Source organism: Brienomyrus brachyistius, chromosome 19 (genome assembly GCF_023856365.1).
Source record: "Brienomyrus brachyistius isolate T26 chromosome 19, BBRACH_0.4, whole genome shotgun sequence".
NCBI classification, from domain to species: Eukaryota; Metazoa; Chordata; class Actinopteri; order Osteoglossiformes; family Mormyridae; genus Brienomyrus; species Brienomyrus brachyistius.
The window spans coordinates 19,653,414-19,680,737 of record NC_064551.1 but is presented as its reverse complement, the minus strand read 5'-3'; the positions used below and the strand labels follow the sequence as shown (position 1 = coordinate 19,680,737).

Below are 27,324 nucleotides of genomic sequence, written 5' to 3'. Positions count from 1 at the left end.
TGTGACATCTACTGCCAGATAAGCTCCTATTCATTTCCCTTTCTAGTTGGCACCTGCTGGTGCTGGTGAATATTGATATGTTTTTGTCTTTCATTCTAACTACATTCTTATTTCTGCCACGCACCAACCCCATTTCGATTGTCCCCCCCCCCCCAACCCGAATACCGGTGACCCCTGAGTGAGAACGGTATGAAAAATTCAATTTGCCAGCAAGCCGTGACCTTTGCGTGTGAGCATGTGTGCGTGTGTTTCCCTCCAAACAAAGAGTGTCTTATGCTAGAGGTAGATGAAGGTTACAATTTGCCAAGGGCTGCACCACAGAAATATAATTATTGTTCTGGACTCTACATCAGTAATACTGCTCTGGTTTAAGGTGCTGCATGTTTCCATAAGGCGACATTAATAACCACACATAATTATTTCATATTTCTATTTTTTTCAGGCTATATTTATAGACCCAGTGGAATTGAAAGTGTTGTACTATATGGAAGGAGTCCTGTAGGCAGTGTAATTAAGCTTAAGGAAATTTTTTAAGGGGATCCTTCAGTTTCACAACTCATGCAAATGCGGCACGTCTGGAGGAAATTAACGCACATTCTTGTTTTAAATTTCAAATCGGTGGTTAAAGCACAAAATTACCTTATCCATCTTTGATCCACATGGACAAAGTACGCTAACACACCAAAGGCTTGATGTTCGCTTCTTTAAATTCCGGGGATGTAAAATACGCTCGTATATGGAGCTGAAGCTCTAACGAGTCATGTTGAGAAGTAAGAGTAACACAGGAAGTCTCTTAGTAAGATCACCACCTGCAGGTTACACAGGAAGTCTCTTAGTAAGATCACCACGTGCAGGTTACACAGGAAGTCTCTTAGTAAGATCACCACGTGCAGGTTACACAGGAAGTCTCTTAGTAAGATCACCACGTGCAGGTTACACAGGAAGTCTCTTAGTAAGATCAACACGTGCAGGTTACACAGGAAGTCTCTTAGTAAGATCACCACGTGCAGGTTACAGAGGAAGTCTCTTAGTAAGATCACCACGTGCAGGTTACAGAGGAAGTCTCTTAGTAAGATCACCATGTGCAGGTTACAGAGGAAGTCTCTTAGTAAGATCACCACGTGCAGGTTACACAGGAAGTCTCTTAGTAAGATCACCACGTGCAGATTACACAGGAAGTCTCTTAGTAAGATCACCACGTGCAGATGCTACTTTCTTTGTCACAACCCGAATCTTCCGACACTTATAAGATGCAATCGAATAGCCGAGGCAAGACCCCGCAGGCTAACAGAGATTCTGGAGTAAATCCAGGCCAGATTAACCTTCCCTACGTGAGGCTAACTGCTAATGGTTGTAATGGGTGTAGTACAGTCTCTGGGGAGTCAAGTCAACCTGAGATACACGGAGATAACTGACTCCTGGCCACTGACCAGCCCCATATTTGACATGATCTTCATCTTTTATCACTTAAATACTTCTGTTCTTTTATAAATGAGAAATTGTTTCAGAATGAAGAGGAACAGAGGCCCAGTCGGTAGCCTTGCCGTCTCACACCTGTGGGGTGAAATGAGACCTTGTCTCCACTGAGGAAGTTAGTGTGTGATGTTCTGACGGTTACTCCCGCTACCCACCCCGGTGATGCGCTTCAGGCCCCTTGCAAAGTGTCTCTGCCGTCTTCCCTGTCCCCCCAGGGACATCCTAACCATGACCCCATCCCCACTCTGTCCCACCAACACCCTGTCACACTGTGAAGGCTTATTGGGAGTCATCTGCTTTCATCCTGGGGTTCATGACCCTGTAGGTGTCTCCAGAATAGTTCCTCAGCAAAGGTCAGCAAAAATGAATGCAAATTGACTAAATGTCAGTACAACACCATTTTGAGAATGACAACATTATGTACAAAACGTATAAAGAATCTGTTTTGCTGCAGGTGGTGGAATGAAGCATAGAAATTCAACATACCGTCAAGACAAAAATATGAAAAATAATAAACGGAATAAAAATAAATGACACGTCGAGGCCATAGAGATGCCCGACACTCAGCTGCTTTCTGGGTTCATTCAGCATAAGATGAAGGCTCACATCTGCTAAGGGAAGCGTATCCGTAGAATTCAACTCTCAGGTAATATCGTTCTACCTTTAATCTCTAAACATTCAACTTTGAACTTTAATCTCAAAATGCACTAATGGTCTTCGATAAAAATGTGTGATTTTAAGTAATATTAGAAATATTAAAGGTGGAATCCAGAGTAAAAAATATTAAAGCTTCAGTGTTTTCTTGAATTCGGTGGCCTTGCCGTTTGCCTTCGTTACGGACCCTCTGCATTCTACGCTTTAGGATTTCGTCTTTGGCTTGTTTCACTTCTCTGCCTCTCAGGTTTTCACCCTGCCTGTTTCGACTACAATTTCAGCCTCCAGATTCAATATCAGCTCACCCTGCACTCAGATCCCTGTCTGTTCATTACACTGGTCTGTTTTTATTTGGGGGGGGGGGGGGGGGAGTTCCTTGGTTCAAGAAATACTGAAAACCCCTGTTCTAAATTAAGAAGTGGATAGATTTCCTTTGTCAGTAAAAGGTTAGGGTTAGGGTTAGGGTTTTTATGATATTGTATATAACAGATGCACGCAATGTGTTTCTTCAAAGCATGATCTCTTCCTCCTTTTCCAGCCTCTTATCCTGTATGGTGAGCCTGTGGCCTGTTCCAGGAAGACACATGCACTCAGAGAGAACTCAGAGACACCGATTCAGCTCACAGTGTGACCTTGTGTGCATAACACAGAGAGAACGTGTAAACTAGCCATGCGCTCAGCCCTCCCCCCAACCCTGGAGCTGGAGGTACGAGGCGTCAGTGCTAAACCACAAAAGTACCTGTGATCTTTTTTTATTTTAACGCAACAAGTCTGTAAGTATGTATGTGGCAAATTGAAAAAAACACTGCACACAAACACATTTAAATGAATAAGCTGAAATGTAATATATACGCAGCCCTGGAGCAAATTTGTAGATACCGCAAAAAAATGTATATTGCCAGGTGTATCGTTGAAAGTAAAATAATATTCTGGAACATGCTTTCGAGTGTAGGATACAGGTAAGCTGTCAGAAATATTGTTCTGAAGGAGAAATAAACTGTGTGTGATCAGGAGAATGTGCTACAGGAGGTGTGTGAGTTCAAAGCCCTTGGGGAGGGTGTCAGGGTTGTGACTCTGGGGTAGGTTAGGGGTAGTAAAATTTGATTTCCCCAGTCTCGTTAGGGGATTGTGTATAATCCCCCTGTCACCCCAGACGCAGTGGATGCCCGCTCTGAGCTCTCCGGGTCCTGCTTCTGAGCGTACTGGCAGTCCTCTTTAATTTTAGGTGTCATTTTATTCACTGGCTTGCCCACCATTCTTTCATTCCTAAAAACTGCAGCCCACAATGCATGCAGGGGAATCGGTAGGCTGTTTCCACGTAGATCCAAGGCAGCAGCATTGTGTGTCTTGCCGTCTCGCCCCAGGATATATTTTTAGATTTGGATGCCGGGAATGACAGCGGCAGCATTCCAGCTAATGTTGTGTGGATAGATGTGTAACAAAGGGTCCGGCGACTGGCTGCTTTGTTCTGGTTATTTTATCATTTCCAATGTGGCGTTTCATGCCAGAAACGAGCCACTCTACATTAATGGAAATCAAGCCAATGCTAATTACCCGCTAATCGACTGGTGGAAATATTGTGTCAGTATGCGCTATCTTGACATTTTGTAAGGTTTTAACATAATAAAACAGACTTTATGGTACTTTCCCTGAAGAAGGAAAATGGCTGAAGTCAAACCCTTATCTTCTGTTTGTGGGGATCTGACCCAAATCTCATCAGCAAAAATGTCAAACCACCGCATCTCTAGAGTATTATGTATGTTTTCAGATTCATCCACCCATCTTCCATCCACTTTTAGAGTACTGTTTGGGGCATGGGGACTATTCTAGAAGGTAGGCATAGACTGGCCTGACTGCTCATCAGGAAATTTGGGAATTTTTCTGGCGGGCCGATCTTGCTTCCTTCCTCAACCCTGGCCTTATATAGCCTAGAGGCCGATACCAGGGGCCAATGGCAGGAGATGGATGGATTATTGCGATCGGCACAATGTGCCAAGCACTGCCCCCCAAGCAACAACTTTTTGGATACCAGTCCACCCCCGCTAGAAAGCACAGGGTATAAGATCGGGGACTCCAAAGATGGGCCATATAAAGTCACCCATTCACCTAACTATGCTTTTGGGTTGTGGAAGTTAGCCAGAGTGACCAAAGGAAGTCATTCCAACTGCTCCACACACACAGAATAGAGGGTGTTGTCTGAACCTAAGTCCTGGTGCTAACCTTCCTTTCATATTAAGAACAAACCCAAACAGAATCTGTACCTCCCATTCTTATTTTGTTGGTGTAAAGCGGGAGCTGAAATGACCCCTTGATCTTGACGTGTGCCAAGAGGCATCTGCGGCGATGTGTGCAGCTGTTGTCGGGCCCGACACACGCGGACAGAGCCAGGGCAGTGAAAGACGCCTATCGCCTTGGTTACATCTCCGTCCTCTCTGAATCTCATGGCCGTGACCTTCCCATAGCTAAAGTGAAGGGGCAGGTAGAAGTGGGGTGGGGGTGGGGGGGCAAATTATCAGAAAACTTCACTGTTGCTACTTCACTGCTACTGCTTATTACTACTACTTCACTACTACTACTTAATACTGCTACTTCACTTATTACTACTGTCACTACTACATTGCTACTTATTGCACATGCACCCTATCCCACTTATGTATCATTGTCCAGCCCCTAATGTCTGTATACTTTATTTAATTTTTCACATTTTATTTTTCTTCCTGATTGCTTTAGTCTGTTTATGTTGTTTTTTAAATGTAAAATCTTATTGCAGATGCTTCCTTCTCTACTTTTTACTGCACAGTCCAGAAACGACTTATGTAATACATTTCACTGCATAACATGCATGCGACACATAAACAACCTCGAACCTTGAATCTTGTTAGAGAGCCTGCAGGTGTATCAGACCCCCAATACTCATGGACAGCTTTACCATCCATTATGTGTTATTCCCTCGATATTAAACGAGCCTCCACAGTCAGTGTATCGCCAATAGGGTGGTGAAGGAAAGCTTATCGCTGGCCAACCTGCTTTTCATGTTCCAGAAATGTGATTAAAGTCATGGACAGCATAGATTGTGTGTGTGTATGTGTGTGTGTGTGTGTGTGGGCGGGGGGGGGGGGGGGCTTTTATACAGACCTTGAGAAATGATCTGGGGGGTGGGAATAGTGACCGAGATGGCAGGAACCTGACTCACTTTTCCGTGTTTAAATTCACACCGCACATGGCTGTTCTTTTCCAGTTTTCCTCTCACCTGTTGCCATTGTGACATAACCACAACTAAAAGGGTTTGTTTTTTGGGAGAATTCACACAGAATCAGTCAAGCTGCAGTAAAGGCAAAGAAAGGCCTCAGACTCATGTGTGTCTTCGGCTTTCCCTCTCTGTACACTAAGGAAATTCTTTTGGAGTTCCTCTGATCATCATCCTTTGGTTTGGAGTTCCTCTCAGCATCCTCTGGATTTCCTTTGACCATCCTTTGGATTGGAGTTCCTCTGTGGGAGATCACTCTTTTCCTGGTTGTTCATGCCCGAGTAAGACACCAGAAACTACAGATAATGGGTGGGAATGCGGTGCAGGTGAAACAGAAGAAGCTCAACTGAAAATTATTAGATTTTTTTAATGTTCATTGACCAGATTTGTATGCCTGCAAAGGAGAAACATAAATAAATAATTGGTAGGTGAGCTTTGATGGCCATCGTATTATTAGACCTTCTTGAAAGTCATTCTAAAGGCTGCATCTCTTCAGGAGTAATCTCCTGCTGCTGATATTTAATTGAGATTTTTTTTATTGGAAGCTGTTTGGCCTTTGTTTGGAACAGCAGGAACACAAGTAATTTAACTGCAGGCATTGGAAGGACACTTCCTGGTAACCTGAGGAGAGTTACAGTTGGAATGTCTGAAATTCTTGGGCTCAGAATGACTGCAGCTCCAGGACCACACAGGTTCCCAGTGAAGGACATCCAGAACTTCTGTGCTTCCACGAAGTGGCAGTGGGAGGACGCTCACATGATATGGGGTCAAATATGACAGGTGTTTGGGAATGGGGGGGGGGTAGGATGAGGGGGCTCGTTCTAATTAACATCATTCCGTGTTAGCAAGTCGATTTAAAGTTTTATAGTGACGCAAGAAAAAAATAAAATTTCTTGGCATGGATCACCGATGTTTACATCTGCGTAGCCGACAGAGGCCTGCATCACAAACCCGGCACACCCCCACAAGGGCGGCGCCAGATGGGGAGTCAGGGTGGCAGGGGCCCAGGCACCAGAGGCTGGCTCGGGGCTGGCGTCTCTGGACGTCCCACATGCCGCGTACGCCAGACTGCAGGCAGAGGGGAAGAGTCTGACTTACCAGGACGGTCACGGAGAACGGGCGAGGACCCTGGCGCGTAAGCAGCCTCCCCTCAACGGCGCATCGCCGCCGGCACTTCCGCAGCGTCGCCGTGGAATCGTCTCCAAAATTAGCGTTTCGCACTGGCGTCGCACGTGGAAAATAAAGTTGCGCTAAAAACTTTGCCCGATTCGCATTTCAAGTTGCCTTTCGACACCCCGAATGCCTGCTTTTCCTCCGTGCGATTTCAGCACGCTGAGGGCTGGCCCCTATGTGCCATATGCTAATCTGGGCACACTAAGTGCTGCTCGCGCTTGGAGCCCGCTGTGCGTTCACCATGGAAACGACACGGGTATGCTTGCCTCGTACGATTCGGCGGCCCGCTCCCGAAGCGAAGCCAATGAACGTCCGCTCACTTCCGCGACCCCCGAGGAGTCACCGTACCGCCATGCTTCCCTCTCACACGTGAGGGTTCGTGGCCCGAGCCAGAAAATGTGCCTTACGTATGTTCCACAAAGCTTTGGCTTTTTATTGGCTGATTGGTCGTTGAGCGTGTCCAGCACACATGTAATGGCCAATCCAGAGCCTGGGGGCGGGATATTCCAGCACAGAGCTGCATGACTGACTGAATGAGTCAAAGTTCTAGTTCTAAACATGTCCCATGTAACTGGTTTTGTTTCTGGTGCTTCTTTAAAAAGTCACGAATATATGCCAGCTTTCTGTGTTATGGGTAAACGCAGCTCTTAGCAGGGCTTGGTGCTCTTCTCCCTTAAATTAACTCATTAAAAAAAAAAATCGTGTCACAGCTGTTGTTACACTCATTCGTCTTTTGGGCTTCAATAAAATCATATAAAAAAGATCAAAAATGATGGTCAATCAAACTCTCTTGTCTGCCCCATTCCCACCCCCCCCAACATCGCTTCATGTTTGTTAATACCAGCTACACTCATTTGAAGTTTAAATCAGGGTTCAAAGGAGTCAGGTGCTGGATGGTGATATGAAAGCGGGCAGGAGCTCTGTGGAAGCCAGCACATCTGACGCAGTGGTTGGGTGTTGGGGGGGGGGGGGGGCAAACTCAGCCTCTCGCTGCCTTCTGTGGGCCGCTGCCATCCCCAGTGGCGGCTCTAAGCACGAACCAGTGCCTCTGGCTCCATCCTTGTCCCTGTTTCAAGTGTCAGTCAGCGAGGCGGGCGCCTCCTGCTTCCCGCTCGGCCATCCCGCGCAGAGCGCCAGCCATCCGCCGTCGATTTAACGCGCTCAGCACACAAGGATAGAGGGGGCTTTGTGCGGAGAGAGAGCCCCATGGCGGTTCGCCGTGGAGACCGTGCCCCCGTTTAACGCGCGAACAAAAGTAGTCTGGTGACAAGCGGGCAGATGCGAATAGCCGTTAAGCGGCTTTTTGGAAACTCCGTAAAAGAGCCACGTTTAACTTAATTTAGCCTCTGAATGCATTCTCAGGTAACAGAGCGCACCCCATTTTTACAGACGTTTAAAGGCCTGCCGTTAAAAAAGCACTTGAGGCGCGTTCTTTTTTCACGATTGACAGGTTAATGCCTTTTCAGAAACATGATACAAGGAAAATGTAAATATTCAGGCTTAATTCCAGTTTAATGGGAGAGTTTGTGGTTTTCTTTTAGGTGGTAATAAGGAAGCCTGAGATGAAGTTAAAATCTTCAGGAATACAGAATAAAATGTACAAATAAAACAATAGAGAATAGCTGTATTAACTGCTATTCTAATAATAATAACTGTATCACTGCCTGTAGGGTAATTGAACACTGCTTCTCAGGAAAAACATCAGGGGGTGTCAGTGTGAATACAACACAAAATATAAACATTAATTATACAGTATAGAGTGCCAGTTAAAGACTGGGAAAACCTACTGAAAATCATTTGTTTTTCAACACGCTAACAACCCTAAGCGCACCTCGAGGTCATATGGCAAGTATTTTCTTGTGAACATGTGAGACGGAGGGCTGTGACAGATGACCTGGCCCCCACAATCCCCCCTCCCCCACCCAAACCCTACAGAGCAGGTTTGGGATGAGTTGGATCGAAGGGTAAGAGCAAGGCAGCCAACCCGTGCCCAGAACTTATGAAAACTCCTTCATGACTTTTGGAGGAGCATCACAGGTGGCTACATCTGGAAGCTGGCTGAAAGGACGCCAAGAGTCTGCAATGCCGTCATCCAAGCAAAAGGGGGCTATTTTGAATATTCCAAAATTTGAGAAAATTTTGAGATGTTGAACACTTCTCTTGATCATGGCAATGCTTGGTATTTGTTACCTCATCGCCTCGATGGCTTTTATACTATAAAGGGAATAAATAATCAATAACAGACACATGCATCTAAAGCAGGTGTGACGTTTGACTGGTACTTTGGTGACTGACACTTATAAAAGAAATAACAGATTAAGTGGACAGATAATATTGGACAAAATAATATTGTAAGACACATGGCATAACACGGAATATGTAAGAAATGTGTAAATCAAGGTAAATATTTCAGTGAGCTTTACATCAGTTTCATCATGACATTTTCTGCTCAGTGTACTGGCTTCTTATGTTTTCGATCTTATTTTGGATCCAATATAAGGTTTGAGATGATTCCATACAAGAGACCCCAGCAGAAAGGACCTCTTTCAGGTACTAAGTCCCTCTCACAGTCCAGGGTCATCCAAATGGGCCAGTCTTTATGGGGGTGCTGGCAGCCATTATGGAAGACACCAGATGAGTAACTGGGGAGCCACTGTCCATTTCGCATGACATCATGTCTCTCCACTAAGCGAATTCCATTCGTATGTCACATGATCATTCACCTTAGCCATTACTGCCACATCAGTCAACACCATCCATTCATGTACCCAGCATGGGGTCATTGTGGGCTCTGAACCTATACCAGGAGGCATGGAGCTTGAGGTAGTGGGCACCCTGTATGGGATCCCAGTCCACTGCAGGGTGCAATCATTGGGAAACTTACAGAGACCAGTTCTCCTGCGGACTGTAAGAAGACATCAGCCCAACATGGGGAGGACATGCAAACAGTGGCAGGACTCAAAAATATGCAGAGCAGGGGTGAGATTCAGGTACGCATCGGGCAGGAGTGGGATTCAAACATGTATAAAAGAGAGGTGGGATTCAAACTTGTACAAGGCAGCGGTGGGATTCAAATACGCATCGGGCAGGAGTGGGATTTAAACATGTATAAAAGAGAGGTGGGATTCAAACTTGTACAAGGCAGAGGTGGGATTCAACGACATACACAGATACTGAATGAAATATGTAACGTAAAATATGAATCGTCGGCTGGAAACTGCTCAGTGATAAAACAGCATTTCCGTCGCAGGCACTGGTCCTGCGGACGCGCCTGACTCCAGATCGAAGTGTGCATGGCCCACGGCGTGGGCACGGCGGACAGATGGCGGTGCCGACAGGTGGCCGTGGAGCAGACAGGTTACGTTAACGGCGGGCAGGGCAGCCGTGCGGAGGAGGAGGACGTGGCTCTAACAGGAGTGCAAACAAACAGCAGTTCCCTGCCAGAGAGACACCCTTGCTAACTGAAATAAAGGCTTCATTAATGCAAACCCCGGGGCTCTGGATCATATTGCATATCCAGAATCTTTTTAACAGTAATTATTTTTCTTCTTCATATTAAGCTACTTTTTTAATCCAGTAAGAATACCGAAGGAATGTTTCGTTGCTTTCTCTTTTTTTGTGGTAAATAAGAGCTTAACCACTTGTTGTTTTTTTGTGTGGGTGTGTAACCTATGACAGACTGCCGTCCCGTCCAGGGTGTCCCCCTGCCTCATGCCCTGTGCTTCCTGGGATATGATCCAAGCCGACCGCAACCCTGTACGCGATAAGCACTTACGGAAGATGGATGATGATGATGTTTCCGCTACATAATCACCTGACTTCATCCAAGTCATTAATTAACGGCGCCAGTATTTTCGACACTCAAGAATACATGGAAAAGGTATGTTTTCCCCTGTGAAAAGACCATCTGTGAGATCTCGAGGTGAAAGGGTTGGAGGCTGAGCTTCGCATCATGTGACATGGCAAAGAGCTCAGCTTTCTGGAACTTTCAAGAAGGAAAGCTTGCTAGGGCAGTAGAATAACCATGCCCCCCCCCCAAAAGGAAGGCCAGAATTCCAGGGAGACAGTTACTGCCATCAGGGGGTGTGAACATCTCCTGTCTGTTCCCTGCGACAGCTAGATGGTTAAGACACTGGACATGAACATGCAATAGGTGTTCCTCTATGTGGGTTTGAACTCTGGTAAAGTGGTTGGCTCAGTGGGTTACAGTGCTATGTCTCTAGGTTGTTGGTTCAAATCCCAAAGCGATTTCTTAGTCATCAGAACCCTTTACCCCAATTTGCTATAGCGACACATGCATCTGCTAAATAATTAAAATGTACAAGGAGAAAACAAGGAGAAAACTGCAGTCAGATGGAGGTCTGCCGTCCTTGGGCGGAGCGTACCTGTACGGAAGGTCCCTCAGCAGCACCGGCTGTCTTTGTGCTCTATAGAACTTCCTGCTTGTTAGGCAGATGGTCATTACTGACACATCTCCTCTTTGTTTTGCAGATTGGTTTGGGAAAGATAGAGAAAAACCCCTTTTTTACAGAGGTGTCTATGCCACCAGTACCCTGGGAATCCTAGAGCTGAGACTCGGGTCATGTTGTTGTTTTGCGATTCTGGGTGATGAACTGCCTCCATTTTTACTGCATTTTTTCTTCGGAATACTTCCAGGCCTGTTTACATACTGAATCTTATTAAGAGCAGATTTGTTTTCTAACGACACATTTCTGACTTGAAAATGCTTATACAGACCTGATTTCCTAATGAGGGAGTGAATCATTTTGAATAAAAAAAAGAAGTAAAAAAATCTTACAGATTGAACTTACCCTTGCCAGACCTTCGGCGAGGTCACATGGCCCCAGTGTCGGTCTCGTTTTGGCTCTCATGGTCTGTTCCGTTCACGGTGATTTCCTGTTTACCTCTGTTCACCTATTTCTTGACACACAGCCGGGTAAGTCGCATGCCAGCTATTTATTTTACCTGACAGGTCTCTGTTGGTGTAGATTGACTGCGTAGTTTAAATACGCAAACACTCCACAAACATGCCTATAGTTTACACTGCGTGTGGTTTTACCCTGATGACAGTATCCAGATTGTTCAGCTTAAATCAGTTATAGTGATTCAAAATGAACATTTCTTTAAATTATTATGTTACACTTCTAATATGTTTTGGTGATAATTTACAGTATTTGTGCAGTGTAGTTGTGTTAACGTTATTGTGTCATTTCCTGCAGAAATTATGAAGTTGGTCTTCACTGTCATCTCCTGCTTACTTAAGAGTTAATTCCAGAAGACACTTCCAGTGACACACTGATTACAGGACAAGTCTCAGGCTCTGCCACTGGCTGGTTTAACATCATACCCCCATGGGAACAGCTGGTATAATGACGATCAGTCACATCTCGGCATATGTCTGATGTCTTCAGGCACGCGGGACATAGGAGATATCAAGACTATGTGCATCTTCTACAGTGTTAATAGGACAAAAGAGTTTATTTTTAAATGCTCCCACCTAGGAAACATGCGGTAACCCTTCTAAAAATACCCCAGCAAACATCACGGTTTTGGAGCCTCTCCAGATGAGTACAGGTCACTCACCTGCGTTTGTTCTGCTCTTTCATTTGTGAAGGGTGAGACATTCCTGTTGAGTCAAGAGCTTCACGGAACCATCAGCGGGGATTTTTCCAAAAAAGTGCGGGTTTTGCGGATCTTCCACATCGTGTGGACATGTTGACGCTCCAGAGAATCCTGAGGCGAAGGGGGGGGGGGGGGGTGATGTTGGAGTTTGGGGGGGGTGGCTGGCGGGCCACAGATTCCTCTCTTAGAGGAGCCCGCTGCATAAGAGATCTCTTGTGGCCAGGGCACCTGTCACCGTGAAGTGGGGGGCGGGGGGGGGGGGGAGATTGGGTCACGGTATGGAAGAGGGAGCCCCCTTCAGGCCGGCCCTTGAACCCCCCCCGTCATTCCACATTGTTTCTGCTCCAAGGCCAAAGGTCAATGTGGACAATGCAGGGGCAAATACTATCTGAGCTGCTAAGCAGCTGACTGTCATGGGTGTTTATCACGCCGACCCACCCCCGGAGAACGTCCCCCCCTCCCCCCGGCCCTCCATTCTTTCCACACAGCTGTTATACCTCCTCACTTCTGTGCACGTGATGGCAGCACATGACAGGAAGATGGTGCCGGTCCTCCCTCCAAGGTGGGGCGTGACAACCTCGGCGCGTTAGCCCAACCACAAGGCCTACTGTCTGCAATTACTCCTTATGACTTTGCCTCCTAGCATCAACCTAAGACCATAAATACAGTCTAACTGACAGTGAACACCAGTTATAAAAATGAGCATTTTTAAGAGAAATCAAAACTGGTTCGTCGACAGAATCTGGCTCGCATATGAATATATCCTTACAGGCATTATGATGGACCACTCTGCCCCTTACGATCCAGTATCAGCATTTATTTGCTACTAAGCACAAAACAGCTAAAATACAGCCACATTATGCATTTGCATCCCACATGCATCCTCTGTTACAATCTTTCCTCTCGTCTTTTGGGGAGGGGAAGAGCATCCACTGGTAGTAAACATTTAACATCACATTTATTTATCTAAAGGACCCTTTTGTCCAGAGAGATATTTGTACGGACTTTGTTTTCATCCCTGTAAGCCCTTTTCATTCCACTGGAGTGAGACCCTAGAGGTGTCCCACAGTCCTGGCACTGGGACAGGACCCAAAGTCCAGGCCTAAGAGTAAACATGGGTCAAAGAGGACTGGGACAGGGGCTCAGGGACGTCGACGTACGGGGGGGTCGAGGTCACGGGAGCGCTAAATAAAACACGGGTCGCTAGCTCTGCTGCCTGGGCCGTTTCTGGGTGAGCTGGGATTCCTGCGAGGTTATGAGAACCGCACAAACCGGCCCCCGGCCGCGGCGAGGATGGGGGGAGACAAGCGGCCAATCCGCAGCTGCTGGCCGTTTTGTGTGGGTGTCTCTGCGTCTGCTGAACTTTCATTTATTCACCTTAGAAAATTAAGCGGAAAATAGGCCAGGGAATGTTTCCTTTCCAGGGCTATTTTACTGAAGAAACGTCAAAAAGCTAAAGCGAAAAGACTGGTGAAATTACCAAACACTGGCAGGAAAAACACTAGCAAAAGTAAATCAAGCATATTAATTATAATGTGATTATATATGGCTTAAAATCTATATAAATATTTATATTTATTGTAATTAAACTACTAGCCATGTTTCTATATACAATCATAAAAACTCAGGCTTCATACAGTCACTCAGGAATCTAACCTATTTATTAACCTTTGTTCTGCAGTAACTATTTTGTTATTTCAGATTCACTTTGGCTGTGATCATACAGGCATGGTGGCTCAGCCTCTGGTATCACCCCCAAGCCTTCAGCTGTGTTTAGTCTAACTCAGTAGGGTCTTTGCATCCATACTGGACATTTTTCCCCTGTGGCCGGCCTGAGTTTCAACCCCAGTGGGTTCAGGTGGATGTAACTAACAGACACAAGCTCTCGTCCTGGGACTTGCACGGGATCCGGGCAACGGGGACAAACGGATAACAATTCAACAATGTGGACGGTGCCCTTTCTAGCGCTTGAGTACAGCATGTCAAATGAACATTGCCAAGGTTTCTGTAGAAGAATACGTCAGTTTTTAGTTATCTAAGGCAATCTGCTCCAGAACTCAAATAAACAACGTTAAGTGTTAAATGTTAAGTGTTAAATGTTAAGTCACTTATTGTTAGTTATCATTTATAATGCAACATAAAATACAAAACCTGTTAGACAATCATTAGTCATCCCTCCATATCATTTTATAATAATGTGTCCAAAAACTGAATATAGCCATTAACACCAGGGGTAGAGTACTGTACAGTACAGTAAGGGGGAGGGGGCTCCTGGGGAGGGGTGAAATCAGGTGACAGGCCCATTCATTCATTCATATAAAATTGGCTCCTGTTTTGGCCCCGGTGCCAGCACACATGCCCAGACCCCTATTCCCTGCCCGCGCCCTGTGGCCTGGCTCTCCACAACCTAATGGCTGTCTTGTTTTCCCGCCCTTCCTCGTTGCTGAAGTGGAAATGCCTTTTGTATTTAGCCCTCTGCACTGTTTTGTTAAACACATTTTTACCAAAATAAAGAGCTCATTCAAACAACCCCTCCCCCACACGCCAGGCTTGCCTTAGAGCCGGTCTTATGGAAAACATTTCCATTCCGTCCTAAATTGAAAAATCGCTCGTCTTTAACAACAAGCCAGTAGCACTGAATCCTTAATTCCCAGGCTCCCGCCGTTTTGCAACCTTTTCCGACAGCAGGAAAAAAAACTCTGCATTGAAGCGTTTCAATATAGTAGCCTATCTAGGCTCCTCAGATAACCGACAGCAGTATCAGAGCTCAGAAGGCATGGTTGGGGGGGGGGGACACTTCAGCGTGAACCTTGACCTGTCGGCATACCCTGCTGCAGTCTTTGCTCAGTATCAGGTGATGTGTGTTCAGTTGTCTCCTGCACTAGGAGGACAATAGCACAGGTGCTGCAGGTTAACCTTCAGTGGCCAGCTGCTGCAAGGGAGACCCTGTTCATTTACTTGTCTTCCTTTTAACTCTGGGCTGACAAAGGCTGAAAAATCTCATACTCACATTTAAAGGAGAGAAAATTACAGAGGCAGCATCATGTAACTTTCCTTCGGCTGTGTTGTGCAATTGTGACATTAACATCATTCCAAACATGAAGAAAAGTCGCACATGGGCCATACTCAAATTAATGTTTGTCATAAATAAACCACATACGTAAATAGGACTTTGGGAGAAAACACCTTTCAGGAGATGCAGAGCAGCTAAGAGCTCAGCTGTATACGTCCGTGACCTTTAACCCTGGACCTCACAGACCTCCTCAATCAATTCATTAAACATACAGTTTTTGGTCCTGAGACACTGAGCTTTAACTTCACAGATGAAACAAAGCTGTGTGTGTCTGTTTGGTACATGGGTATCAGCTTCTGGGTTCCAGGGCGAAAAGGATGTTCAGCATCAGACAGCTGAACTCTGTAGCCGATTTAAAAGCTTCCTAAAATACAAACCTCATATTCCATACAGCTCTTCTGTACAGGTTTTAAGTAACGTATCTCTTAAAGAAGAGCTATCAGATCTTAGGCAAACTGAAACTGATACTTAAGGAGAGGAGGCCTAATTCTGTGTGCCTTCTCCCGATCCAAATCCTTTCCCGGTCCGTGTTTGCCATCCGCTCCGACGCCTGAGAATTCAAGGCCGACACAACAGGGCCGAGTCACGCCGGGTTCTGCCTCATACGGCAGCACAGCGAGAAATTAATTAAAAAGCCGGAGCAGGCAGGAATGGAGAGACATGTGCCGCTTCCCGGCCGCGCGGCGGCTCGAGCCAGCAGGGCCGCGCGGGAGCGATGCCCGACCGCGATGCCCGACCGCGATGCCCGACCGAGATGTCCTGGAAGAATCCTCCGGCAGCGCTCCCTGGCCGCGCCGGCGACCCGTCGCTCCCACTCGCCTCTTTGCTTTTTCATTTTTAATCCTCGCGAAGGAAGCGATGACGTCGAGCGGCGCAGGGCATCGGGTGCCCATTCGCCGCTCTGGGCAGCCAGGGCTGGGCACCTCCCCTCCGATTCGCATAAAAGGATTTGGGCCGGAACCGAAAGCGGGTCGCATTCCCGTACAGAATGCCGCCCTTTACATCGGCATTCTTACTTTCTTTCTTGCTTAGTTTCGCTGATTCTTCGCTTATCGTTCGCTTTTATACTTTTTTTTATATACTCCCCTGAAAGAAAAGCTTAAAAAAGGGCCCCCGTTTTTTCCAAAGTGAAGTTGAGCACTGTAAAGAGCTTTCCGGAACATGTATCTGCGAGCCACAGAGGCTGGATTCCCCTCATTGTTTCAACAGCTTTCAGTCTGGATTAATACACTTGTTGAAACCCCCCCCAACACGCCGAATTAAGCGCTTAAGCGTCGGTTTCTTAACGCCCCTGATACGCGCGGCTCTGGGATGGAAACATCCAGAAAGAACAAAGGCAAGAAGTGAGGCCTCGCGATCCTCCTATTGGACACCGGGGCTTTTTTTTGGCAAATGCGGCGACATTTTAAATCGCTTTAATTCGTGCTGCGGAACATCGTAACCGGGTTACAATGCAGGCGTGGCGTTTAAGACGAGTGGAGCTGCGTGTTATTCCAAGGAACAAATGTGGCTTTCGTTTGCGAAGCCGCGCGATGTTGCTCTGACCACCGAGCACTGATTGAGGCGTCCGTCCCAGAGCAACACAAAAAGGCTGCGTCGATTTAATAGAATAAAAGAAAAAGGAGGATTATAGCAGAAAAGGGGAGAGATAGAAAGAAAAAAGAGTGACTTCAGCATGGAGTATTCTTTGGCAAAAACTCTTCAGATATCAGGCATATATATTCAGAGAATACACTGAGGTATGCAGTGTGGTATAGAGGAATTTGTTGTATACAGAGGTATAAGCTGAGGTATATGAGGTAGTTGTTGTTTACTGTTGTACAGGTTGAGGTATATATATATATATTTTATACTGACATATATACTGCCATTATGTACTATATATACAGTATATGCAATATATACACTGCCATTATGTACTATATATATGTACTATATATACAATATATGCAATATATATACTGTATACATGTTGTATACTGACATATTTATTTATTTGCTAAATTCAGGTATATGAGGAAATTTATCATTCAAATAAAATCATAGAGATGTAGCTACTCATCATTTTAACATGTTATAACCACAGTGTCTGTCCCAGCCATAAACTACACCTTCAGACTGCATTCATTAGACTCCCAAAGGTACCAAAACGTACTCTGTAGAAGCCTCAAGGTGATCTCTGTGTAGAGGCGTCCCACCCGTGTGTTCATCCTCTTTTCCTGGTCGCTGCCGTTTTCCAGGTGACCCGCACAGGTGGCGGTCAAGGTGGCGGTAAAGAGGCAGCCAGCACCGGTGTAACAAGCAAAGAATCCACGGTGCGACATCACTTCCTGTTTGTAATATCAGTACAGGACCCGAAACTGGAACTAGCTAAGGGACAGAGGCAATGTTCTGAGAAGATGGTCCAGGAGTGAAATCCCTGGAAATCAGTGACCTCCTCTAAAACACGCAAGACCTTTGTTAATTTGGATTCACACATTTTAAATCAGTGGTAACACTTCACTCGACGGAGCACAAATATTTAGTAATAACTCAGTTACTACTGAAGTACAAATCATGAACAAATGTTGTCGCTACTTGAGATAAGATGCATCAATTCATCAATGATGAACAAACATGAGATCGGTATTTCACTTGTTATTCATTACTTGTTCCTTCAGTAGCCTCCTTCCGTATTTCCCTAATATTAACATAATTAACAGATATATTAACAAATATAGTAACTGCTTAGGATAAAACATGTGTCATGATTCATTAATGATGAATTAACATGAGATCAGTATGTAACTAAGACTTAGTTTGTGGTTAATTAATACATAAGTAATAGCATAATACTATATTATGTAGGTGCTGCTAAGTAAAGTGTTACCAAATCTATATACTACACTTATTCTGAGGACACATTGCGTCTTGAATTTGTGTTTTACCTGAAATCTGTACTCACTGACATACACCAACGGCTCCGGTAAAATGACTTGACTCGGCCATACCGGATGTATTCTGCACTCTGACTTTGTCCCTTCTAGATTATCTTAGCGTTATCTGTATAACTTTTCTGATGTTAGATTTCAAACTGTGGTCTCTGTTCTGGTTTCCATAACGATCTTAGACTTGTTCCTGGTCATCCACTGGAGGCTCAGCCTAACAGGACTTGTACCTGAGTTGGCTCCTTGACAACTGTATGCTTGTGATGTATTATCTGCCTCCCTTAGACAAAAGCCTTCTGCCAAATAAATACATGTAAATGTAAATAAATGTCATGGCTAATTGTGTATATCGTGACAGCCTCTGTATTTCGTAAAAGCAAGACTACGGAACACTCGACCGAAAGGGAAACTGCCACGGAGTTAATTAACAGAAAGAGCCGTAAATGAATTCATGAATATATACTCTGTTCTGAACATACTTGCGAGTGAATTGCCAAGAGCGAAAGGCTTTTATTACCCTTTATAACAAGTTTACTGTAAACCTTAGACTTACAGCCCGAATGTAAAATGCAGAGTGGATTACATGAATTATTAATCCTGAGGCCCCGGTTGAAAAGAATTAGTCTCAGCAGCAACACAAACAAGCATTTAACCGCAGATAATTAACTGTAAGCGTATCGCTCATCCATTGTGATTTCTAGGCTATAGAGGGCTTTTCTGAAAGCAGGGCTTGTCATCCGAGTGGTAATTGAGGGTTTTTTATACCAAGCCGGTTGTGTGAATTGCGGATCCTCCTGCTTTAAATCGTCCTTGGGCGAGGACGGCTCGTCCTGTGCAATCATGTAAAAAAGAAAAGAAAAATAACAGAATTTAAAAGCAATATTTAAAGAGGCGGTCGGCGGTGCGTTGCCGTAGCCGACTCCGGCTTGGAAAGCGAAGGGTTAAGCGCTTTATTGGAGCCGGGTGTCGCTGGAGTCACGGCCGCCTCTTCCATAAGAGCCCTAACTAGCAGATGTTCACCTGGCGGAGAGAAGCCTTTTGGAAGCGGAGGTACCCATATGCTAGGAGGAAAACACATGTGATCGGGCTCCTGGAGAGGGTCGCATGTCTTGCTGTCGTGCGAACAGAAAACGCGAAATAAGCAGAAAGGCTGCCACAAGTCGAGAGAGACATTATTCACAAGCAAGGGTACGAAGAAGCGCACTCTTCGGAAAGGTGCTTTACAAAAACCGAATTTAGAAACACAAAGTCATATTGCTATTTTACTGACTCTACTCTATAGATTTTTCTATAGATACCAAAGTGAACTAGTTACTCGTGCTCCTCCACACTCCATCTACCTCAGATCACCGGAAACTAAAATTAATGGTTTATTTTGACTGATTGATTTATCATTATTTTTCTTATATTTTTGATGTTTGAAGACGACAAATTGGCACAGATCAAAACAAAATCAAATCAAAGTTTATCAAATGCACGACAGTACACCATATTGCAGTAGATGCAGGCAATGAAACAAGTTTCCCTTATATGAAAGTAATACTAATAATTCAAAGAAAAGTAAAAAAAAATACAAGGGGAAAAGGGAAATGTGCTCTGATCGGCTGCTGAGTACTGAGTTACTGCCTGAGGGTTCGCTGCTGCGGAGTCTGTCTGTTCATGCGCTTAAGCTGTGATGCCGTTTCCCTGACGGCAGGAGCGGAAGCAGTTTCCGGCTGGGATGGACCTGGTTTTCTAGAGGCATCTACATCTATGGATGTTCTGGACATCAAGCAGATGAAAGTCAAATATGAGAATGGGATCACATTTCATACTCCGAAAAACATGCATTTAATGTATGCGAGATGCATCATATGAACGTGGAGAATAAAGTACAGGAACTAATTTTATTCTAGTTGTTTCGGATTGTTTAACTCAGGTATCCATAACACCCATTCATTCATCCATCTTCAAACCACTTATCGTGATCGGGGGCGGGGGGATGGATCCTATCCCAGGTAACACAGGACACAAAGCTAGCCGGCACCCTGGATTGGATGCCAGTTCATCACGGGGCGTGCACACACACACACACATTTTTGCTCTATCGGCTATTTACAGACACCGGTTCACCTAACTGCATGTCTTTGGACAGCGGGAGGAAACCAGAGGACTCGAAAGAAACACAGGCAGTGCCGGGAGAGCATGCATGCAGACACTCACAGACAGCGGAGGCAGGAGTCAAAGCAGCCACCCTGGAGGTGTGAGGACACAGCAGTACCCACCAAGCCGCCATGCGCCTCCCGTCTGCAGGAAAATCACACTGGCATGGCAGATATTTTCACTTTCAATCATCTAGAGTTTTCCAATTGTCTAGGTCACATAAGGTAGCCTATTGTTTCAGATCTGCAGTTATTATTTGCGATCTTTTCTTAAAGAACAATGTGAATGAAATCTGCAGTTCGCGGAAAATTCGGGAAGTATATGTTTTTTCCTCTTTACGGATTCTCTTCATCAGTCCCTTGGGACGCCACTCCATTCCCTCAAAAGTGCACATGTAGAGTCAGCTATTAATATATATGGCTTTCATTTTACTACCATTTCACAGCATGGGGGTGACAGCAGAGCTGATCAGCTGAAAAAGTTGAATAATGAAGTGATCCCACCTTTAAAACAGCCAGTGCTGTGGAGGTGTATTAAACGGACACTCTTACAAAACACGTACACTACACATTTCCGAAAACGCCTCCACCTTCTGTGTAGGAAAAGGTCGTTATTTTCATGCAAACAAATTAATTAATTACTTCCATAGAATTTCCTGGAGACCTATATCACCCATGCATATCGCACCCTTGCATGCTGCTACCTTAACAGCAACCAGCAGTTGCCCCCGTTACCATGGCGCTGCAATTTTAACCAATGGTTCGGTAATTAGAACCTTAGTCAGAGGGGACCAATTATCGCGATAACCTGGGCTTAATTATCCAATCTGAATTTGACCCTGACACATTGGTCCCTTCTTTTTAGATCATTTGTGTAACCTTTTACAGGAAAACTAAAGGATTTTTTTCTTTTAAATATTGAGAATATTTCAGTAAATATACATTTCACTGTAAAGCATTTATATATGTTTGTCACGGTTTGCGCGCTTATCAGTTTCTTTTTGGTGTGGAGAGGTGATTAAGGAAAAGATTTAGGCTTCAGAATCCAGATATACGTAACCATAAAAACACATCGTGGCATTTCTCCTGCCTGTGACGGGGGTGTCAGCTGATAGCTTAATTGTAAAAGTTTATTTTCTCGGGCTCTGTTAGACACCGGCTGGCCGCTGGTGCGTCTCCCGCAGCTGACAGAGCGGACCCCCGTGCCGCTTAACAGTTGTTTATCTGCAGGCAGGTGGGAATGCAAATGAGCATGCATCCCAAATTCCGGAACAAAGGAAACATTATTTCACTCCGGCGCTTTCTGGCGCCCCGATCTCCGCCGACAGAATTAGGACGGCTGAGTACAACGTAACAACTTTATTATAATAATTGTCTGTTAATTAGTCTGCCCTTGTCGCCATTTTGACGTGTGACGCCATGGCATTTCCCTTGACAGTACTATGCTGAACACTTCTGCGAGTATTTGTTACTGCTCTACAATTTGTTTGTTAATTTACAAGAACTGAAAATGTCTCTATGTACAGCATATTTATTTATTTATCTATTATTGTCTAACATGTTGTATTCCTCGTAAAGTCGTTTGTAAGATCTCAGACACACTTTAATTTTACTGTACGTCTACATAATTTGAACTGACAATAAATTTTCATTTGAAATCCATGCATCCATCCATTGTCCGTGAACATCTTATCTGGTATTGGGTTGCTTGGGGGATGGGTCATTTTCCACAGCACGGGGGCATGAGGAACGGTAACACTCTGGATGGAATGCCTGGATGCTTGGGAATATATAGGCTACACTTAAGCATGTCTTTGGAAGGCAGGAGGGAAACACAAGAACACATGGAGAACATGTGAACAACACAGACTCTGAGTCCAGCGCAGGAATAAACTGAGTCACGCCACACCGAAGGATGAAGGATGGAGTTATAACTGTAATCTCCTTATTTACTTCTGTACTCTAATTACAATAGAGCTACTGGTGCAATGAGTCAATGGTTTTGAAGTCCATCCACCTTCTAACTACTTATCCTGGTCAGGATTGTGGGGGGCTGGAGCCTGTCCCAGGCAGCATAGAGCAGACGGCATGTGTACGCCATGGACAGGACGCCAGTCCATCAAAAGGCACAAGACACACACACAACAGGCAATGTAGAAATCCTATTAGACGGCATGACTGCAGAAGACATCCAGAGTACCTGGAGAAAGGCTGCATGATACGGAGGGCATGTAAACTCTACACACACGGAGGGCGGGATTTAATCCCCAGTCCTAGACATGTGAGGCAATACCCACTTGATTCCCACTCAACCACCAATTGTTTTTTACAGTCAAATTTTCCATACTCCAAATCCGCACCCCCCCCCCCCCCCCCCGCCCCCCAGTGCTGGTTAATCACAAATAAAACAATCACTGATTTCCTTTTCAAACGAGAAGGATTTCCAAGGCGTTAGGTTCTACATGTAAAATCCACTTGTTTTTGCTGTATAGGGTGCTAAAGAGCCAGCCATGGGAAGAAAGAAAAATTCTGCCCCTCTCTGCTGTGATACGTCACCTCTTGACCACATGACTCTAGTGAACGTTTCGTATTGGCCAGTGACAACCCCCCTCCCCCCAGTTCCATCTGTTTATTTTTTTGCAAATGCAAGTTTCCATGAAAAATTTGTTAATAAAATATTTGCTCAGAAGCCTGCGCTGTGCGAGGCTGATAAGGTATCTGTTTGAGTCCCACTTCCCATATTCTAAATACGCTTCTCTGGCCTGCTTGGCGTATTGATTGCTTTGGCAGAGAACTGGAGCCTCTTCGGTGAAGACCAAGGTCACATGGCACAAAGAACAGGGCCACAAACATGCAGAACACAAAACTCTTTTTGGAAAACAGGGAACACCATTGGCTCTTGGTGACAGCAAATTAAAAGGACGTATTTTGGTGCTACAGTTTTAATACGATGGACTTAATTAGGAAAAGCTTTTTCTCTGTAAATTACTGCTTTTCATTTGTACCTATTATTTACCAAAATTACGACATGTAACTCATATGCCACTTATATGGCAGAAAAATGGAAGGAGAAAAGCATGTTTTTATATGGGAAAACTCCTTTTGGTCCCCACAAAGTAATATAAACCTAATCCACACACACACACACACACACACACACAGAATGAAAACAATCACAAATACAATCGATTTTATTCCTGATCTGCAGATTTCCCCGCCTCGTCCTTTTTATTCGCGTTAGCCACTGAGACCAGTGGGACTCGGCTCTGAAGTGGATCAGCACCATCTTTTTAATTCTTTTTCTGGGGCCTCGACTGGACTGTTTACATCTCCTGGCCCACATGTCCCAGCCCGCCCTGCTTCATCCTGCATGGACACAATGCCATATTCACGGATTTGAGGCTCATGCCAATCAGTGGAGGACACAAGTGGGTCGGTGGGTGGGGTGGGATGATGGGGCAAAGGGGGGGGGCCTACGAACTGTGATACGGATTAGCTTGTGCTCCTAATTAGCCGGAGTGCTGCCGGAGATGGGTGCGCTGTGCTCCCCACTCGGATCTATGATATCGAAATCTGAAGGTTCTTTCGAGGACATGGATCCAGATCGTCGATAGAGATCTTGTCACACGGGTGTCCTCAACAACCCCCCCCCCCCCCCCCCAATTCATAGCACGCCATGTCAACCAGTCCGTATCGACACCCCTTCATCGTCCGTGTGCATCTCGTGTAAGAAAATGTGTGTAGATATCTACTTGGTGGCGGGATAATGGTCACATGACCCATTATTGTCAGAAGTGCCTGAGAGCCGTTAATCGATAGACAACGTCTGTTTGGAGAGGAAGGGCGATCTCCACGTAATCCTCTGACAGTCGGAGGAGATTTCAGGACACATGTGAGCAGGCCTGCGACTGCTCCTCCTCCTCTTTATCTCTGAAGCTCAGCTTCAGTACATTTCCTACTCGCCGCCTAACTCATATTCAAATTTTATACCGGCCAACAGCTTCTGTCTGCCAGGTGTCTGAAAAGAGTGTTTATGTGGATGCATGTTTCAGGGGATAAATAGCAAGGTTATTGCTTGAATTCTCTCATTACTTTAACTAATACAGTAAATCAGAAATCATCTGTGTGCACTGCCCAGCTGACACTGCAGCACAGTGCGATCTCACATCTATCCATCCATCTTCTATATCTACTTATCCAGCACGGGATCACGGTGAGCGTGGTGACTATCCCTGCGTACATGACTCACGGAGGGGGACAATCTGAGCACGTCCCGGGTAAAAACATTGAACACTGTTAAAAACACACTATACTAAAAGACGTACTTCAATAAGGTGGAGCATGGTGGCCCAATGGGTAACACTCATTCCTCACACATCCATGATGGAGGGCGTAAATGCTCTACTCCGGTTGGGGGGAGTTTCCCCCAGGTACCTCTGCTTCCACCCACAATCCAAAAACAGGCTGGTAAGCTGACTGGCATCTCTGTATTGCTCATAGTGTGTGACCGTGTGTATGGGTACCCTGCGATTGACTGGCATCTGCGCCAAGGCATACCCTGGTCCAACTTCAAGCAAACGATGCAATTCACCGTTCACATGAAAACAAAAATAAAGTGTCAAAGTGGTTTCTGGAGGTTGACGTCACTCGAGAGCAGTGTGACACGTAAGGACGTGCATGTTGTTTAAAGTAGCCTTGTGCACGAGCCTTGCAAATGTTGTGTGATGATACTGAGTGGCTGCCGTATATTGAACATCGGTGCCTTGTCCTTCCCTTGCCATTCCACTCCACGTTGGGTCGTACGGATTGCAGCACTAAACCCGGACTTTTCTCCCCCCTAGTGCTGTACAGAAGCGACAGGCTGTGCTCCTGCAAACACCCTCATTCCCCAACTTCAATTAGCACGTTAGCATTAGCCAGCGTTCCAATGCGACGTCACAGCATCTCGATGCCAGGTGAGCGCAAGGCGAACCCTCTAGCTGCAGCTCGGGGGACGATGGCGTCCACGCGGTGGCTGGAAGTGCTAGAGACTGAGCGTGGGGAGCAATTAGTGGGGATTAGCAGTGAAAGTAAAGAGGGAAGATTATAGCTCCCAGAGCAGTTCACTTAAAGCTTCGCAGATCAGTGACACCAGAGCAGGGCAGCAATGTAAAGCCCACCCCCCCTTGCTCTCCCTGTCAAGCCTGCCAAAGTTTCATCCATAGCCTAAACAACAGCTGCCCTTCCTCAGGCCTGAATCCGGGCACCGAAAAATTCCCAGAATTCAACATGAGAAACTGTGTTAATCCGTGATTTTGCGCATCGGCATAAAGGAGATTGCGTGGCCCCCCCTCCCAATGACACAAATGCTATGGAGGCCAGGCAGCAACGGGGCATGTAACCCAAACACAAAGGGTAACAGAAGGCCAGCTCTTGGTTTTTGTGCATTTCAGACCCCCATCAATCTGCTGGTGTTTCTTCAGCTTCAGAGAAGGTGGGGGAGATAAAATCACAGATTCCTCCATAACAGCCTCCATCAGCCCGTAAGATATTGTTGAGAATCTAATTTGGAACTTTGCCTAAAAGTGAGCTCTCATTTTATTGTCATTTTCATGGGTGGTGTGCAAGAGGGTAGGTTTGGTTTCAACATTCGTAGGGATCAAATCAACCCTGTACACACTCCCCCCCCCCCAAAAAAAAACACACATGGTACTTTCAGAAAATTGATAGGGACAAGTCTTTACCATACATACCTCAACCTACACCCTCTGTGCTGTGGTTTAGAGGGACAGGGCTGTGTTCTTGAGATCTGAAGGTCACAGTTGGGCCAGCCCTTGAACACGGCCCTCAACCCCAGTTTCTCCAGGGACTGGCTGACCCTACCTTCTCATAAAAGGAATTTTGCTGCAGCAGAACAGATCAACTGTTTAGCAGAAGCAAAATATGAACTCACATCACATTAAATTAGCTATATGCATTGGGTTAGTCAAGATGAATCAGATGTGATGGAATAACCTGGAATATTACTTCGCAGTGGCTTGTGTAAACAATTATATACAAGGAGATGACGTTTGAGCTGAAAAGTGTGTCTCAATTTATGTGCACCCGATCACACTTGGTGACAGTGCCGAAGTGAGCCTGTAGGGGGTGATGTGAGTAACCTGCGTCCCCCATAGACATGCACCAAAGACACTCTACTGGAACACAACACAAACACTCTCTGGAGTAGGTGCTGAAAGGTTAAGATTCAATGAGAATCTTGTTATCAAAAACAACTGTGAGTGTGCTTGTGTTGCACCCATTTTTTAAAAAATGATCACTTCATCAACTTGACGTTTTGCCAGCGAGGATCATACAATCAGGCAAATCCCGGGCAGCTCTTAATGTGATTCCCACTGCCTCCTTTTTACTCTGTCTTCTCATTGTTTTGTTTAGCTTCTTCTTTCAGACGCTCAAAAAACAAGGTGTCTTCTGGTACGACTTCAGCGCTCCAGCAAGTCATGAATTATGCCATTTTTGTATCTCTTTATTCATTTATACTTTGTCTGTTTCTATCCTAACAGATACTACTGGCAACTATTATTCTAAGAAAATAGGTGAGAGACAGATGGCAGGATCCACTCAATGAAGAGAAAAACCATATATCCTCAAACACAAACAAGGTGTAGGATTCCTAAAAACCTGTAGGGAATTTTGTAGGAATTTGAAGCGAACATGTAGGAAAGGGTTGATGAGTGTGTCACCATACCTGGGGTGCCAGTTCTTAATTTTGTTGTACCTGCAAGGCATAAAATAAGCAAGACACCGGATAACCAACGTGGCACAAACCTGGTGGTTGGCTTGTTCTTCCTGTATTAGCATACAGGATAAGGCTGGCGGGTGAATAATGGGCTAATCATGTCAGTATCGGCTCTCTTGGACCTGGGCAATGAGGTGGAAAAAGGAACAGGAAGAGAAGTTCTTTAGGTGACCCAGGATGGATTCCACAGAGGGGAGGATGGAGGAATGTGACGACTTCCAGTGAACTGTCAG

General features: G+C 45.4%; 1 long non-coding RNA gene across 2 annotated transcripts; it reads right to left on the bottom strand.

Annotated features, from left to right (window-relative positions):
- Positions 1-19,625: 19,625 nt before the first annotated feature.
- Positions 19,626-21,040, bottom strand: LOC125714896 (uncharacterized). Of its 2 annotated transcripts, XR_007383880.1 has the most exons (3): positions 20,818-21,040; positions 20,375-20,458; positions 19,626-19,933 (listed from the first exon to the last, which is right to left on the bottom strand). It is a non-coding gene; the product is annotated as an uncharacterized LOC125714896 (long non-coding RNA). The 2 variants fall into 2 exon arrangements; XR_007383879.1 differs by having other exon boundaries at positions 20,375-21,040.
- Between the last annotated feature and the right edge of the window lie 6,284 nt (positions 21,041-27,324).